Below are 18,153 nucleotides of genomic sequence, written 5' to 3' on the forward strand. Positions count from 1 at the left end.
AGAATTGATAGGTTATTATTTGTGTTTCCGTTCAGAGACTTAAATTTGATGCTTCACTTTTTATACACACACACACACACACACACACACACACACATATATATATATATATATATATATATATATATATATATATATATATATATAAATTATATATTATATATTTATATTTAATATTATATATTATATATTATATATTATATATTATATATAATATATATATTATATATATACTATATATATATATTATATATATTATATATATTATATATATTATATATGTATATATATATATATATATATATATATATATATATACATTATATATATATATTATATATTATATATATATATATATATATATATATATATATATATATATATATATATATATATATATATATCCTAACAATATTTAACTTTTATAGAAATTATAATTCGTGATCCTGAATTAAAACGCGTTATGAATGATCGTTATTAAATGCATCATTTTGGTGAACTGCTGGATATGAATAATTCAACATTCAATAATTTGAAGATATATATGCCTTTGTTGGTATTTTTTATCCCATCTCACAATGAAAATTATTTGGGAGCTCAGAGACGTTCGCGTTCCGAACATAACTAAAATCATATTTGTCATTTGATATATTATCGGGTTTTCCGTTGAGAATATCGTACTTCACGGACGTGATCTCCATCTGTCTGTCGGTCTCTTGTGTCTGAGCTCATTCTGTTAACTTCAAAAATACATTTCAAACTTCAGTTCCAGTTTGGTTTATCTTAAATCGGTTAATGACAAAAATCAAGACAGTATCCAATTATTCGAAATACTAAAGATAACTTGATCATAACTATTTTGACCGTAACTTGTAGTGATATATGAAGCCACATAAGACATGCGTAAAATAGTGCATGTAGTAGATGATAAAGGATAATCTTTGATCATTTGCTGAAGATATTTAGTCTAGATATACTGTATATGCTTGTCATAGTATAGCAAGATTATTAGCAGAGAATAGTATAGCAAGATGTTATAAGGTAGGAGTGTATTATAGATAATTATTAGATGGGGATAATATATTAATGGCTTGTGTGGATAATAGTTGACCTATAGCCTTCTGTAGTAAGAGATTATAAGCAGAAGATAGTATATCAAAGGTGAGGATAGTATCTACTGTGATTGATATTATTTAATTCTAGGAGTGTATAAGACAATATTTCTAGGAGTATTGACTGTAGACCTAAGCTTTCCATTAGGACTTACATTAAATACTATTTACAACTTAATCCATCTTAAAGGAAATGTTCTATTAGAGTAGTATGTTTCATAACACTGTCTTTCTGCAAGTAAAAAGGATGCCCTTTTCATAAGGTTATTTTTCAAAAGGTGTCGTTAGCTAGGTATTTCCAGTTAGACTCGCTTTCCATTGTTGCTGTTTCTAGGGCTTGCATTTGAGAACTTAATTACACAGCTAAAGTGATTCAGGTGTCCACGTGTAAGGTGAATGCGTACTTCGGTCCGATCTGACTGTCTGCTGGGGGAAGTAGCAAGGATGGTCAGGGCAGTAGCCTTGCACGTCTCTTCTCTTTTACCTGACTCAATCATGTACATTAAATGGGACGAGACAGGGAGGCATCTTGGCATTTGTGAATCTTGTCTGCTTTTGAGTGAGCTTCAGGTATCTGTAGTAACGGATCGTTCTGAAATTGCACAAAGGCCTGAAAATTACTTTTTTGCTTATTTTGAATTTTTACTTAGTTTTCCATTCTAGAAATATTAATTGTTGTCTTGCCTACGTGTATAGTTTCACGTTTCATTAAAAAATTAACGTAAATCTGTAATCGCTGGAATCGGCCTCATAGACATAGTAATGTAAATAATGACATATATGTCTAATACCATTCAACTTCAAGAGAGCTCCAAACTATTCCTGAAGCCATTAAATTACAATTCCAATATCATTATTTGTAAAATTATCAATAAAAAAAAATAGAAAATAAAAAGAAGGAAAAGGAAAGCATTCAAGGGCCTAGTAACATTGCTTCCTCAGAAGATAGCTTGGCATTAAGTTTCTGGTTACTAGGTGGGAAAGGGGATGGCCTTGGTGGGCTTTCCTTTTCCTTCTTTTTTATTGATAATTTTATATTTCTATTTTAGAAATCACTGCTTGCTTACACATTCATGAAATATGTAACCTCAAATGCTGGAACGCAAACACCAAGAGCTGCTTCATAAAAGAAAACGGACTGACTAGAAAACAAAGAAAACGGAGCGTCTTGTCATTCGGTGTACTATATTGGATTAAGGGTGACTTATCTAAGTCTTTCTTGGTCGAATCGTGAGCTTAATACATGACAAACGCTAGTTTTCTTTAAATCTGTGGAGTGTTTAAAGATTTCAGAATATGGGGTTTCATAAATTTGATACATATGTCATTGACTTCATAGTGTTTGTATTTCTTGTTTTATAACCAAACCTGTTATGTTTGACATTCCATCTTCTACAATAAAAATCTATAACGAATTTTTGTTTTTCTTCAGCCATAATGTGTCAATAAGAAGCTTTATTTACGTAGTTAGGTACACTGTTGTACCTAAAATTTAAATCTGATAGCTTCAAGAATAAAATTCAAGAGGCTTTTGAGGAATATTAACTAAGGCCAATTATTATTATGACTTTAGTTAGGAAAACCCCTACTTGGCAGACAGCTGGATTAAGGAGTGAACTTTTGTCCATAGTTCGGCCATCTTGACTTTCAAGATATCATTAAACACTGGTACTGATGCTCTCATACCCAGTTGGAGGGTGGGGTAATTGAACTCTGTATGTGGGGGGTCAATGACAGTCTTAACGAACAAGTGCCTAGTTAGGAGAAAGGACTATTTCATGAGCCTCTAGGTTAACTTTTCATGGGGAATAAGGCATTTTGCTGATGCCGAAGGGGTAGGGGGCCGTTTAGGGAGAATACTCTGTCATACGAGTCTAACATAGGGAGAAAACTCGAGATAGTAGTTACATTTTCTTTTTTCAGTTTCCATATTTCCATTCCATATTTTCATATTCCCGTTTTCTTTTTGTGTACCAGAAAAGTAAATAAAAAATTGTAATATTCTTGTGCATTTTATTTCGAAATTCCTAGTTTGTTACAATGTTTGAGTATGGTAAATATATCAAAGTTTAATTTTATCTTTGCAAGGTATACTCAAATTACAATATTCACTTAAAGGTATGTTACATTTGATAAAAGCAATAAAGCAGTAGAACCATTTACTTAAGTGTAAATTTCCGTGGGAACACGAATAGCATGGCCTGGAATAAGAAAGGATTTATCCCAATCTGGTGACGTGCCATATCAAACAATAAATATCAACAAAATATTAAAAGTTTGAAACCCACTATTATACAAATGATAGGTGCAAATTGACAGGGTTTACTGTAAGAATTATTGCTATAAACGAAAACACTTAGGTACAAGTATTTTCGTCAATATATTTTTTATCTTTTGCAATTCATATAAAGTAGCACTTATTATTTACAAAATATTTTGAATAATCATTATAACGTACATTTATGAGATACAAACATCTCATGTCTCTTAAGTTTTAATGATTAATAATATATCTAGTAAAATTCTAAAGGACAAGACCGTATTCTACTGAATATAAATAGCAACTGGTTTTAAGCATTTGATATCTGCTGAATAACAATATTCAATTAACATCCTATACATATGGTGACGTTTTAGATTTACAATGCAATTATACCTGTAAAACCACTTTTGATATGTTTAAAAGATAACCCACCCTACATTTCTATTAACAATTGACAACTTGAACCACATTACCATTTAAGTCTGTAAATATAATTTTGAAAGTACCAACCTTTGGATAACTCCTTCAAATTGCGAAGTGGAAAGCTATCTCAAAGGAATTCACCAAATTGTATTTAGAAACCCTTATTATTTTTCTTTGAGCTTCCCTATACAGTAGGTAAATATTCCTCCCACAGTCTTAAATAATTCATCACGTGCTAATTTCTCCCCACAGATTAAGCGCCTTAAGTGAAATTCCTAATTAATTTTTTAAGGAACCATCTGTGTGTGAGCAATCTCTCTACAAATTATTAATCTTGACCCTTTCACTAGGTATAGCCACTCCAAATCTTAAAGGTACCATCGTGAAGTTCTACATTAAAAATCCTTCTCAGAAAATCTTCTTTAAAAAAATATTCCGTGAATGTTCATTTAAAACTACTTCATTGAAGGTTTCATTTTTCTAAGATTACGATAACTCAAATTAAATTACTATTTCTTCATAAAACATTTTGATATAATTTGATTCGTAAAATGCCCCGAACTAAACCGTTAACAACTGTATAGGCTATATTCTACAATAGAGCATGAGGTAGTTAATTGCATCTTTAGTACAAAGAATAATATGCAAAGCTTGAAACCAGTACACAAAGATTCTATCCTTTTAATAACAACTTTGTCATTCGAACGTTTTGAAACAAGAATATGCAAAGCTTAAAACCAGTAGACAAATATTTTATCCTTTTAAATAGTAACTTTGTCATTATAGTTTTTTGAAATAATTTACCAATCACTAGATTGAAGAAAAATAAACAGAATCCTCTACTGCAAACAAGCATTTGGAATATTATACATGACCAGAATAATTAAAATGTTGATATTTTGTTTATCATTATTATTTCAACGAAAATTACTAAAAAATTTAATATGCTGTGCTTTGAAACAGGTATATTTTTCTATAGCGGGTATAACCTTAATTCCGAAATATAAGAGAGAGAGAGAGAGAGAGAGAGAGAGAGAGAGAGAGAGAGAGAGAGAGAGAGAGAGAGAGAGAGAGAGAGAGAGAGAGAGAGAGTTATATACTGTAAGCCTTTTAATGCTTAGCAATACTCTTGAAACCCTCAGATACAAAGAATCCCTTCACATACAATTAAAAATTATTCATGAATTTCTTTGCTTCCCATTACACAACACAAACGGATTAGTTGCCCGCAAAAAAAAAAAAAAAAAAAAAAAAAAAAAAAAAAAAAAAAAAAAAAAAAAAAAAAAAAAAAATATTAAAAACTATTTATTAAATAGAAGGCAAGCTTTTTACTGAGCATACTTGGTTCTCCCTATGTTTACTGAAATATATGAAAATTAATCCTAGTACTAACGCTCTATATGCAATTTTCAGTTAAGCAGAATGTCATTATTGCAAGAGGGAAGGAAATGTGACGTTCATTTTGAAACATATGAGCTATAATCACCAATCTGTATATTTCATAATTATTTGGTACATTTATAATGTCAGTACTTATTATCGCATTGAATGCTAGACTATTATAAGATATTCTCCCCCACCCCTTATCAAGAAAAGTGTCTGAAAAGTACTGGGAAGATCTGGCTAATTAGCGAGACAGATGTTTTCTGGTCCAATAGTTACAAATTAAGTATACGTGCTATATATTTCAAGAGAATTTAGGGCTACTATAAATTCCAGGTTGTGTGAAAGAAACTATAACAACAGTTGCTAAGAATCAGATGACAGTCGCGAAAGAGATGAAAGGTGCACAGACAAAAATGAAATCATATTCAGTTAAATTATTTGTAGGTTATATGCACATGCAATTAATGTACTTTAATATACAGATTGTAGAATGAGTTTGAATCAATTGCTAAAAAGATTATCAATATTCCTTCAGTCACAATTAACTTGTTTACAGTACTTCACATAAATCTACAGATGACATGACCATGTATGTTAAGAGTTTCAGCAGCTAGTTGATGAAAATTAAAAACATGAACAGCAAATTTCTAAGGAAAAAGTCTTTACTTATTTACATTTATTGGTCTTAATTTGTTATCAATGTTCAATGTCCTAATTTTTTCCAACTCATTTACAATAATAGATATAAAACCAATCAATTTGACTTTACCTATATTAATTTCGGCTTATCATTCTAAGAGGAAATAGGAATCCATTATCATTCGTATTCACCAAATAAAATTAGTTTAATACGCAATAACATTGTAAAGATGAAGAACGAATAAAATATTTGCTACTAGAATAAGTGAAAGTTAACAGTTTAAATAATGAAATTTCTGACCTCCAGAAATAACCAGTTTGATAAACTTAAAATAATCTGGTAAAAAAATTGTATCACATATTTACTGAAACTTAACTTGTTTTATTTTCATCTTCAATTAGTTATTGCAATTGAACCTGTGGGATATAAATAGATTGACAAACCCCTAAAATCTCAACAACTCTAGTCAATTGACCATTTAAAGATAGTTGTAGTACTGTGATGATGTTTCTCGGAGTATTTTAATACTCCAGAAAATTTGTTGATAGACTGGCCGCTTTTGTCTGCCTTGGAAAAATTCTGGAATTTGTTCTGTAGTAAATCCCTGATTATTCGCTGCAGATCTTCATCTCGATGACAATAGAAAGATTTTATTACAATTTTCTTGTTGTAAATTTGTATTTTTATTCCTTGTCTTGAGCAGGAGGCCTTAAATGATAATTTTTTCATTTATGATTCTGGTCTGAAAAATAAAAGATGTTAATTATACAGATATACAGTATCAGTCGTATTCAAATATTTTACTGTGTAGGGTACTTCAATAAAGACTATACTTTTAGTAGAATAAGCTGCATCAAACTATAAATACAAAATATTTAAATGTATTAGATATAAAAGTGGAAATAACGACAAACTAGACATGCCCAAGACATTTATAATTGCAAACATTACAACCGAAAGCACATCGAGTAAAGAGGGAGTGTATTATCTCCTAAATCCAACAAGGAAATGGTTCACAACAATAATCAAATGACCGGTCTCTGGTAATCCAATAACTAACAGAATTTTCCTTGTCTTTCAGATTTCTTCAAGAGATGCTTAAACTATAATTCCTTGAATCGAACATTCTACTTTACACCACAGACGATACCTGGTCAAGCACACATACTAAAAATATTTATAGAAAAAAAAAATAGGCTACGTATAAATTCCGATAAAAGTATGATATACTGACACAGGAATATTTTCAGGTGTAATATATACTCTTATACATTAGTGCAGTGCAAATCAATAACTAGTGTTTTCCCTTCTAAGAAAAAAAAAATCCATGAGTTTATCGAGTAAATGTTAACGTTATTGTGATTGAAATAACATGCTAAATTTTTATTATATATTACATGGATCTTCCATAAACTAACTGGACCTATCATATATTAATTTATCTCAGCTTATTTCATGGTTAACTTTCAATCAATGTACCAGCTTGTTTTACCCATCTTCGCTACCCTACTCATCTTACCTTAAACTATGGAAAAACTTATCACACATTCTCTGACTAGCTAGACTAGTTTCAGTTACTTCATTGAGCTTTTTCCGTATTATTTTTTTTGCTTCATCCGTGGACTTAAACTATCCAACATTATTAAACTGATAACCTAGTCTTTTAAGTCACGTTCTTAATGTTGATAAACACAGAACACTATTTCTTTTACTAATGATTAACCCATTTTACTTTCAATCAATGAAAAGTTTATCCAACTTTATTCATTAATCATATAATCCTGCCTTTATCTATCATAGCTACTATATCCTGCCTTTGTCCCTCGACCAACATATCGCTGTCTTACCAAAATTACTATTTTACATCAATTAACAAATCAATTATTGTTTTAACCATTATAGTGTGTTTACATCCCGAATCTGTTGCAAGAATCAGCATGACTCACAATTGCAAGCTCCTAGTATTTAGTACTTTGTATGAATTTAGGCTTCTGGTAATATACTGTATCTAGTAATCTAATAAAAAAAAATAGCTAAGGTTAAGCCATCTGTTCTACAAAGCTAAGAATTAATGAAAATATCATCATAGGATCAGGACTTAGTCTTTTATTGTATTCCTTTTCGTGAGTTGAATGTGTACTTTTAAAGATTTCTGTATCGATATTAAGAGGACTGTAAACTACGTTTTATATAAACCCATCAGTAATACACACAGTATTTAAATAAAAACATGATGTGCGAGTGTGCAACTAAACTTAAATAATTACCTAGAGCAACTAAACAAAAAAATTACAGTTATATGAAAATTAAACCACAATCTTAAAGAGACATTGCTAAAGTATCAAGTTAAAGAAGTGTAGTCTAAGACCAACTTTATGAAATAATCTACAATTTTTTCTTCTTTGACAAGTGTACAAGATTGTTAACAGGTTGGGACACTGATGCTTATCTCAAAAGTTCTCTTACTTCCAAATCCGAATTCCTCTTTAACTTGAAAATTCCGTGAGTGGAGATCTTGCTTGTAAGGGCCAAGTACGTGGAGACCTAGCACTACTACTTATGATACAAAACTGAGCACTAGCATTAAGGTGTGAGAAGTTATATTTTGGGTACCCAGGCACCTCCTATATATGCTTGCCGATATTTCTTTCCATGAGAGACAATTATCATCACTCAAAGGAGGCTGGTATTGCACTCTTTCCACAGGGAGAGAAACGATAGTCTTGAAAACGTAACTCCTATCGGTCGAACTTTCTGGACTTGCACATATTTGTTGTTCTCCTATTGGAAGTAGCAGCGAAACCTCCAGCAAAGACAAGGCAGAGGAAGGAAGAACTTGAAATTTTCCTTCACAGGCTCAAACAGGCCAATGACGACACACTCCCAAGGAAAGACAGCAACCAGCCTTTGTCTTTAATGTCTTCCTACGATTAGGAAGACATTGAAATAAAGGGAATGGCAGCGATCTTTGCCAATACACTCAGCAATGGTTTCTTTTGACGGATTTATCATCATTGCCATCATGCTGGCGAAGGAGACAGCAAATGGCAATTCTGTCCATTAAAATCAAGGAGAGGTCAGCATGATGCCCAAACTGCTATCCTACATCTACAGTTATCAGATAACTGCAAAACTCTCGTCTTCCTTAAAATACCTTGCATAACATGATCAGTCAAAACCATTATAGAAAAAGAGAACAATAATACAAAACTGCCAGATAAGGATGCTGGGAGTACATCCATATTCTCTGGTGGATGAGAATAAGTGAGAGCTCAGTGGTCTGTCAGGTGTGTGGGACGTGCCCTCCACCCACCAGTAACTACCCAACCTCATTAAAAGTTTAAATAACCGTATCCAGCTTCACTAAAACCCTATTTCTATTAAAGAACTTTGGTTTGTATCCTTGTAGGAACAAGCAATTTTGCTACCACACGACTGGCCAGTGCGTTATAGGTAACCATCATGAAAAGATGAGGAGTGGTAATGAAAGAAGCGAGAACATCACAGAAAACAGCCTCAATTCCAAGCAATAAACAGCAACACTAGATTCCAAAAATAACCAATTTATCTAATAATATCTGGGGCTAGTATTTTGGTGTTGTCCATCATAAATATCTCCTCATTTATAAATGGTTACGTTATCTAGAAGTTCATAAAAATTTGGATAAAGTTGGATTCTTTGCAATATTGCAGTGCATTAAAATCTTCACATGGCTTCCATTTTAATGCTAGATAACTGTCCTTGAATGTTGCCATTTTATGCATTTTTTGTTTTGGCAAAGCATAGCAACGATAATGAGAAATTCTGGAGATTGCTACTATATTTTCCTTTTAATATTGCTGAACACCACGAATTCGATTTATGAATGTGATATCTATAGCCCAGCAATGGGAAATGTGCGGCCGTTAAAAACCAAAGTGAGTCTAGGGGGAAAACCCTACAGTTAGAAATCAAAAGTGGGCTGACAGTAAGATATAGGAAAGGAAGCAGTAATGGAGGTAAGGTAGAATGACATACAGCATGCGCAGCTAGGAGAAATGGGAATTCTGCTAAATCCCTTAATAAATGCTTAAAGTACCCAATGTTAGTGTACTGATGGCTTTAATCACCTAAAAGGATGCTCCACATGGCAGTGATAATGTACATCACTGGCTTGAAAACCATCAAATAACTCCTATAAGCAAAGTATGACCGAGGTTAGTACTAGCATATAGACATTGGTTTTTAACTTTGTCATATTAATAAGGGAGGAGACCATGGGGCTAAGCTAGACCATATAATTCTTGTTTTCGTACTTCTGACATTACCAATTATTGTCTGGCATTTATTGCTTGCCCATTGCCTCTCCCTGGTCGTGGCAATACCACAACTAAAATGCTTATAGTATCTTGCTTTTCCAACTAAGTTTGTAGCTTAACTTATAATAATAATAATAATAATAATAATAATAATAATAATAATAATATTAGAGGATAGGTAACTGGTATAAAAGCACTTGTATTGTATACTGACACATAACTTAGGAAAGGAATATTCTCGTTAAGTATTTGCTAGCTTCGTAAAATTTGTTGGTGAATGAAGAATCATCAGGGTTCTAGCCTTACTAGAAATGAAATATGAGCACTTGTCAGATGAGCCTAGTAATAAAGCACACCGAGTGTGAATAGGAGCGATGTTAAAATCTAAAGAGTTCACACCATTTCGGGAAATACTTGCGATCACAAGATTTTGTGCCTATAGGTGACCGCTCGTGACGATTAGAGAAGAGCACACAAGAATATGAAAGAGGGCTAGCACAAACAGCCGAGGGGATACTACAGTAGGGGAATGCCCTAGCGAGCAGGTGAGGTGACACTCGAGTAGGGGAATGCTCTAGCTAGCAGGTGAGGTGACACTCCATTAGGGGAATGCTCTGGCGAGCAGGTAAGGTGACACTCCAGTAGGGGGCATACTCTCAAGAGCAGGTGAGGTGATGTCCCATTAGGGAAGTGCTCTCATGAACAGGTAAGCTGGTCCATGATTGCGAGCAAGGGAGGTGATGCTTCAGTAGACGTGGATAGTTGTGAACATGTGAGGTGGCACTCCCATAGATTTGTGCGATCGTGAACAGTTGAGGTGAAAGTAGCACATGCTCCAATGTAGTGGTACTCGTAGAAGTACACAATCATGAAAAATAGGATTGCAATAGCAAACAGGTGAGATGGCACTCCAGTGAAAGCAAGTGATCGCAAAATGGCAAAATGATGCTCTCATATCTGTGTGTGATCACAAACAGATAAGGCGGCGCTCTCTTAGGAGCGCACTAGCACATAGTATGCAATCTCTCCCTCCCTTTCTTCATCCTCAGTGAAGGATTGGGCAACACTATCTCCTACTGATGTCTTAAAGGACTAATATTCCAAAAAGGGGAAAAAGAAGGGCAGAGCCCTATTTTTTTCTTTTGACTAGCAATGTACACCAAGTCCAATGATTGCCAGGGGCCATTGTTGGTGTAAGGATACGAAGGTGCAGTAGATACGACGGAATAATTTTAAGTGCTTCTATAATGGTGAGCAACTGTTACATTCTTATCACATGTTACAATGATATCATCATCGCAATAGTGAGGGAATAATCAGCAACAGGAATGCTATTAATTGTAACGGAAGTGTGTATCAGCAGGTTACACACATCGGACAACTACAGTTATTGGGAAGACCAATACCTTTCATCTTCCTAAAATTTCCTTATCCACAACGAACTGCTACCCATACACTAGGAAAAATTTAAACATCTACTTGATGGTACCAGGATTAATTTTTTTTTTTTTTTACCGGGTGGAAACAAAGTAACTACTCAGTGTACTGGCCGGGGGCTGGCACCAGCCAGCAACTACTAATACCTCATGTAAAATTTTAAGTGCCGAAGTTCCAGCTAAGTTGAAAGAATATGTCTATTAAAGGAAAGTAATTTGGATTAGTATAGGAAGAAATCAGCATCAAAATATCCTGTTGACACAGTGGCTGTCAGACTGGTGTGCCGAAAAAGGAACAGCTTTGGCTCCGGACAAGAACAGGTCCATGAAAATTCCTCCTCTGCTTAGGGCCAAATTCTGAGTAGTGAAGTATGATACTGCACTGGACCATTGGTCCAACCAGGATGTTACTTGCCGACTGGCCATGAAGGCGACTCAATTGTAACGAGAGACCAATTAAGAGATTTTGCTCATTGTGCCCACTCTCTCCACCGAGATACCAGGTGTCAATGTCATGATCCCCACATCGATTGGAAAGGGAGAATAGCTCGATCCTTCTAGAAAGTAAAACTTCCACTGCTGGGTGTGTGTCAGGAGTAAGACCCTGTACGACCTGCTTGCTCTTAGATTGTCTATTCGGCAAGTTCCTACCAGGGAAGAAGCTTTAAAAGCAGTTTTGATTCTTGTGGGACACCAAAGTGCCAGTAAATGAGATCTGCCCTCCCTACACAAAGTTCCTTGATGCCTCACTAAAAATGTTGATCTCCATGATCAGGGCTAAGGCCTTCATGAAGCTGGACTCCATCCCCAGGATCTCTGCCTCTGCAGGAACAGTACCTTGGTTGGGGGATTATAGAGTTTGTAGTCTCCCTTGACTCCTATTGGCATCAAGGAGATGGAACATCCTGTTTTTGTTGCTTGCTTACTGTTCCTCAAGCTCGAAGGTACTTCCTGGCTCCAATGCAACCCTTAGACCAATTTAATACCAGGGTATGGAGAATGCATAAATAAGAAGGTGAATAGAAGAGAATCATGTCATGGACGATGATCACATCCTTACACCAACTGCATAGCTTGTGAAGAGCTCCCCTGAGAGAGATCCTCTTTTGAGAATCTTGCCTAGAACAAAATGTGCATGTTACTTTCGGTACATGCTGGAGACTTATCACTGCTACTCTAGTTCCTGCACGTTGGTCAGTCATGATCAAGTGAGCGATGTGGCTCAGGGGACCATTCCATTACAAGAGACTGCCCTCCAGTGTAAGGGTGTAAGGTTGAGGGTGCAAGCTCATACAGGCCATTGTACTTTCTAGTACATTAAAATGATTAGGTGAACAATTATGAGTAGGTAATGTAAATGACTGGATGAGTTCATCTGTAAAAGAAGAGGACATGCACAAAGGAGAAAGTAATTCAGGAGGGCTTGCTTGCTTGTTAGAGTGTAAGCAAACAAATGCATCTTAGGAAGATTGCTCATGCACCGGGAAGTTCGTAGCAAGGGCTTAGAGCAAGCATGCAGGAGAGCATGCCCCAGTGATGGGTGCATGTGATTAAAGCCCGCAGGTGATGGGCGTTCTCGAAAAGCAGAGTGCAAAAATAGGGGAAGGAGTTTGAGGTTACTTCCACTCCCTCCTTGAAGTTACCGTCAGTATTTCCATGGTCTTGGCCACTGGGACTAGGTCTACAAATGAGGATGATGGATCGAAATTAGGAACATTCTCTGCCTGTGGGGCAGGTGAGGAAGATAACAGCCTGGAAGTACTGTACCCAGAAAGTGCAGCATTTCATGCTTTGTGGGAATGCCCTTCAAGACCGTGGAAGACTAGGGTCCCCTTATGGCCATTTCCTAAGCATTGTTATTAATATAGGTCTGAGGTTCATGATCAGGCAAAGAGCAGGAAAGGGCTCTCTCTTCTGGGTAACCAGCTACCACCATGCCTCTTGTAGGTTGTCCATGAGAGAGATCTAAACTGTCATCCTTGATAGTCACCATTCCCGAGGAGGGTAAAGAAACAGGGTCAAAAGTTCAGGTACAAGAAGAATAACGTTTGTGAGTATAAGGATTGGCTGATAGTAAAACTTTATACTTGTTGTTAGGGAAAACTGAAGTCACACTATACTAAAAGCACATAAAAAAGATACTCGTGAAGGGTCTACATTGAGTTCCAGCAACCCTAGATCAGGATTGCACATCCACACATAGATTCTCCATAAACATGCTTTCACACTAAAGAGAAAGAAGGAAAATGGTTAAACAGTCAAGATATGGGGACACCGAGCTTACGTGTATGATTCAGCGGCTTTAGTCCAATCGATTTCTTTGTGTATTGGTGAAGGGGCAGGACTTCCCGGTCACACACCAGTTACTACGGAACTTCACTAATTATAAATTTTAACACCAGAGTTCCAACCAAGCTGGACGACAGTTTGTATTTGTGTAGAAACAAACACTGGAAATCCAGGACTATCCTGATCTATTGGCAATCTAATCCCTCATTAGTTCATTAGTAATTCAATGCTACTTTAGTCATCTAACAAGAGCACCTAAAATCTTCAACTCCCTTCATTGGGTAAAAGCTAGAATTGGTCCAACTAACAATTGCCATAGCAGTACAAAAAAAGGAGAGAGTCCTACTATCTTGAATTACTAATTGTAAATTAGATAATTTAAATTTAATCTTTAGACTCAATCCAGAAATTTACCTGCCCTAATGCAATCCATTGACAATCTATAATCATCATAATTCATGAAGGGCTAATCCAATTTCAATCTACTTAGAAATCAATTTGATCTCAATCTATTAACAAGGCAACATTTTTTCATAACATTCAAACCCAACAAATAATGCTCTTTATCGTTACCTGCAAAATTCCAGCTAATGTAGCTTGAAAGTTTTTATAGATTCTATGATGTCATTGAAAAGCAGCAAAATTGTACACCTTCAATTTTTAGTCTCTCAACGCTCATTGCTCAAGATGTACCTGGAATAAAAAAAAAAAAAAAATATTTAAAAAATCTCCAACCATTTATTATAATCATATAACAGAATAGAACATATTCTTACTTTAAGAATTTTTAAAAGAACCTTTCAAAAATAAATGTTACCTATTCACTTGTATTAATGGATTGACTAACAAGTTTAAAGTTTCAAAAATATCTGAATTTACCAAGACATTTTTCAGAGAACAACACTCAAATAATCCCCTACTTCCTATCCTTATTATTGAAATACCTAGAGATTCTACAATTTTTTGGGTACAAAAAGGTCACTGCTGTCTCTCTATCACCTGTGATCCCCATCATTAAGAGGTACACAGACAGAGACATCTCTCACGAAGCTGAACAAGAGGATGTCCCCATCTGTGAGGTATAGAAACTTTACAGATACACTGTGAAGCACAACTGGAGAGAAAAGCTCGGCCAAGTCTTGTTTTTTACCCAAAGAACTAGCAAATCAGGCTATCACTAAAACTGAGTATCCCTTGGAGTCTAGTAGGGATCAGAAAGGTAGACACAAATTCCAACTTTCCATGAATGGAGAGGGTACTCGGATCATTTCCTACTGTCAGTATGTTGGTAATATCTGAAATACTAGGTTCATGCACTGGTTAAACAAACCAAGGGGAAACAGTCACAGGGTTAGCGCTGTTACTTCCTTGAAAAGGAGAGTGGATTCCAAGAGAAGCCTATTTCTTTCCCATACCAACCCAAAAGTGATGGGTCAGCGTGGGACTGCTCACCAGCAACCTGTGTAACACCCATAGCTGCCAAAGCAGGATCTTCCACTACTTGATGAATCCCAAACCATGAGTAGGTAAGCTCTATTACTCCTTCCCTGCAGAGGCAAGCAATTTCCTTCTATGTCACACTGACAATTCACATAGATAGCAGCAGTCAGTGAAAAGTAATTTTTACTAGCTGGAGTTAAGGCCTTTTCAGTTTTGTATTCTTTATCTTCCAGCATGTTTATGGATTGTGTATTTTGAAGGGGCTCTCAGCAAATGTTCAACCCATTTCTTTGAGTAAGAAATGTTCCTTCCCCTAGGTTCATGCAAAGGCTTCGATCGCACTCAACTGTGTAAAACATGTGCTCGTAGCCTTTTAGTTTCGTAACTGCCTGGTGATCAGAGGAACTGAACTTCAAGACCCTTCTCAAGTTGTTTGGTCGTCTATGGGGAAGCACTTCTCAAGTGCCCTTAGAGTCATCCTTGAGGTTGCTTAGTCTTGAGCAGTCATTTCTACGAAGCAGGTAACTTTTGGGTTTTCCTCTTCATTCCTCACCTTGTCCAGAGATACTTGGAGACTTTTCTCTCTCCATCCAGAGGAACCTACCCCTGTGAGCACTGTTGGTAACTGTGAGTGCCTTCTTCACCTTCGAACCCAAGGCTTTACCCATCCAGAGGTCTCCTCCGAGCATTAGCTCTTTGATGAGTGCTTAAATGTTCTCTTTAACCTTGCCAGGTCCTTCCTCTTCACAGGGGGTTTTAGATGCCTCTCGAACATCTATTGCCCAGATCGTCTTGGAACTCCTTGACCATTCTAGATGCCTCCGGTGCTCTTGGAGAAGCTGTACTGCCTCCGGTGCTCTTGGAGAAGCTGTGCTGCCTCCGGTGCTCTTGGAGAAGCTGTTCTGTCTCCAGTCTTCCTCAGGAAAATCCAGGAGGAGAGTCTTCTCCCAGGCACCCTTCTCAAGGGTAGTGCCCTAAGTTCCTGCTAATTGCGTTTGTCTTGGAAATTCTAGTACCACCTGCAGCCTTCTCTAGTACTGTCAGAGCACCCTGCAAAGGCCTTAGTCCTCCTTCAGAAGCTTCAAAGGGAGACGTTCCTCATGCTCCTTCCTGACTGAGTACCCTTCAGTTTCTACTTTCACAGATGGGGGGTCCAGTGAGCGAGTGCCTGACCCTCGCCATCATCGAAGGAGTTGTTCGTCCAAGCACGCTGGTAACTTTGTTTCTCAAACTCTTCAGGAATATTGTAGATGCACCTCCCACCGGCATTCTGCTTTTTCCAGACTGTCAGGAGACTACCTGCCAGCATGCTCTTCCATATGCTACTATTCCAGGAGTTGTGCCTAAAGGATATTCGTCACTTCAGGTCTCTCCTCTACTAAAAACACTTTTCCCGGCTAGCCTCACCTGGCAAAACTTCACTATAGCTTACTGTAAGTTCATCTCTCAGACAAACTCCTCCCAGCCTCATGTCTCCTAGGCAGGTGCTTCCCAGGTTTGCCTATTCTTCTAGCATATCTTCCAGAATCATAGTTAGCATACCACGATCCCCAGATCCTGGCTAAACCTTAGAAGCTCGTCTCGGTGGCGGAGAAGGGCCTCCTCCGAGTCTGCCATTATCAGCCAGTCATCCAAGTATCTTAGGAGACGGATGCCGATTCTGTGAGCCCAGGATGATACTAGGGCAAATACTCGTGAATACCTAGGGTGCTGTGGAAAGACCGAAACACAGCATCCGATTGAACATGAATCTCAGATACTTCCTGGAAGACGGATGAATTGGGATCTGGAAGTATGCGTCCTTCAGATCTAGAGTGCACATGAAGTCCAGAGGTCATATCGCTTGTCTAACTGTGTCGGCCGTCTCCGTCTTGAAAGGTGTGTGTTCGACAAACCTGTTCAGGGTCGAGAGGTCGATGACTGGTCTCCAGCCTACAGACGCCTTTTTCACAAGAAAGAGTCAACTGTAGAAGCCTGGGGACCCGTTGAGGACCTCCAGGAGAGCGTCCTTCTCCAACATGGACTGGACTTCTGCCCTGAGGGTAAACTCCTGTGCGGATCCCTTCGTACAGGAGTTCAATGGAATTGGCACTCGAGTCAGTGGAGGGAGAGAAGGAGCATGAACAGGATACAATACCCTGAACGAATCACCTCGACCGTCCAGGATTCGGCCCCGTGGTAAAGCCACCTCTACCAGCGGCTTTGCAGGCATGCCCCCACAGGTGGACAAATTGGAGGATTGCCTGTCTTATTGGGACCGGCCTCGGCCGGATCCCTTTTCACCCTTTCCCCCACGGAAGGACTTTTTGCTGTGAAAGGCCTGCTTTGCACCCTTTTTACCCTACTGTTTTGGGTCTCTAGCCCTTTTTGGCTGCGGTTTCTGCTGTGCTTTCCACTGTGGCTGAGATGGGTAAGGTCAAGCTGTTAAGGCCTTTTGGATGAGGGAGTCCTGACTGGACTTCCTCCACCTCTATGCCACCCGCTCGAAACCCTCGGGATGGAACAAAGAATTGCCTTCTCAGACTCGCTACTTCGGCCTGAGGGAGATGTCTATAGAGCTTTCCTATGACGGCATCCCTCCTCTTCAGGATAGTGTTGGCCCAAAGGTTCACTACCTGATGAGAGAGGAACTCGATGGCCCGAGTGCCGGACAAAAGGAAAGTCTCCAAAGACTTCCTGGAGGACTCCCGAGACAGGTCTTTAGACCGCATCAGTTTTTCTAAGGATCCTAACCAGAAATCCAGCCAAGAAGTAGCTTGCATGGCGTACTTCGTCATCTTTTCCTGGTTTGGGATTTCAGAGGCCAAAAAGGAGACAGGAAGTCCCAAGAGTTTCTTGAAGGGGGTGGCCTTTGAGTGCGCCTCT

General features: G+C 37.2%; 1 long non-coding RNA gene across 1 annotated transcript in view; it reads right to left on the bottom strand.

The window, feature by feature from the left end:
- Positions 1-6,240: 6,240 nt before the first annotated feature.
- LOC137614981 (uncharacterized) overlaps positions 6,241-18,153 on the bottom strand; it is a 29,104-nt gene continuing 17,191 nt past the window's right edge. Inside the window, exons 2-3 of the long non-coding RNA XR_011039161.1 lie at positions 14,422-14,541; positions 6,241-6,566 (exon numbers count right to left, since the gene is read on the bottom strand). This is a non-coding gene — a long non-coding RNA (uncharacterized lncRNA). The remainder of the gene's footprint in view (positions 6,567-14,421; positions 14,542-18,153) is intronic.

This window comes from Palaemon carinicauda, chromosome 2, assembly GCF_036898095.1.
Source record: "Palaemon carinicauda isolate YSFRI2023 chromosome 2, ASM3689809v2, whole genome shotgun sequence".
NCBI lineage: Eukaryota > Metazoa > Arthropoda > Malacostraca > Decapoda > Palaemonidae > Palaemon > Palaemon carinicauda.